The following is a 1,338-nucleotide window of genomic DNA, read 5'->3' on the forward strand; positions in this document are numbered from 1 at the left end:
AGGGGGGTATGGCCGAACATATATTTATAAGGAAGGGAGAGAGAGTTCGAAAATTTTGAAGAAGATTTGAGAAGATATGGAAAGAAATTGAGAGATATTTGAGTTTTTTTTTGAAGAAGATTTGGAAAGGATTTGAAAGAGGTTTGAAGAATGATTTTAATTTTTGAAAATTTGAAGGTGAATGATGAAAGTTTGAAATGTATTGATGTAGAAAATTTTGGATCAAAACAGGAAAGTTTGAAAAAAATTTGAGGTAGAAAGCAAAGTCTCTCTCTCCCACCTTTCTGGCGTTAAACGCCCAGAATGGTATCCATTCTGGCGTTTAACGCCCAAATGTTGGCCAATTTGGGCGTATAACGCCCAGCCAGGTACCTTGGCTGGCGTTAAACGCCAGAAACCCCTTCATCACTGGGCGTTTTGCTAAACGCCCAGGATGTTGCACACCTGGCGTTAAACGCCCAGAATGGTGCCCATTCTGGCGTTTAACGCCCAAAATGGCACCTTTACTGGCGTTAAACGCCCAGAATGGTGCCCATTCTGGCGTTTAACGCCCAAAGTACCCCTTACTGGCATTTTTTCGCCAGCAAACTCCTTTTCTCTGCTTTTTGCACTGAATCCTTCTGTAACTCTGTGAATTCCTTCAATTTTGATGATTGCTCTTTGAGAATATGTATCAAACTTTGATTAAACAAAACAGATAACCTACGAATGACTGGGTTGCCTCCCAGCAAGCGCTTCTTTAATGTCTTTAGCTGGACCTTTACTGAGAATCATTCAAGCCTCAGTTTTGAGCTTTCTTGCTCAAAATTGCTTTCAAGATAATACTTGATCCTCTGTCCATTAACAATAAACTTTTTGTCAGACTCAGCATCCTGGAGCTCAACATATCCATATGGAGATACTCCTGTAGTCAGTATCCTGAAGCTCAACATATCCATATGGTGACACTCCTGTAATCACATATGGACCCCTCCACCGGGATTTAAGTTTTCCTGGGAACAGCCTGAGCCTAGAGTTGAAGAGCAGAACCTTTTGTCCTGGCTCAAAGACTCTGGATGACAACTTCTTGTCATGCCACTTCTTTGCCTTTTCCTTATAAATTTTTGCATTTTCAAAGGCACTGAGTCTAAATTCATCTAGCTCATTTAGCTGGAGTAATCTTTTTCATTTGTCTGTGGATGATATGGGGTTGCCACTTTGTGGCTAATTCCATATCGGACCATAGCAGAGTACAGCTGTTTATTGCAGAAATGAGTGCCCCCATCACTGATTAGTACTCTGGGAACACCAAACTTGCTGAAGATGTGTTTCTGGAGGAATTTCAGCACGGTTTTAGTA

Source organism: Arachis duranensis, chromosome 1, assembly GCF_000817695.3.
Source record: "Arachis duranensis cultivar V14167 chromosome 1, aradu.V14167.gnm2.J7QH, whole genome shotgun sequence".
NCBI classification, from domain to species: domain Eukaryota; kingdom Viridiplantae; phylum Streptophyta; class Magnoliopsida; order Fabales; family Fabaceae; genus Arachis; species Arachis duranensis.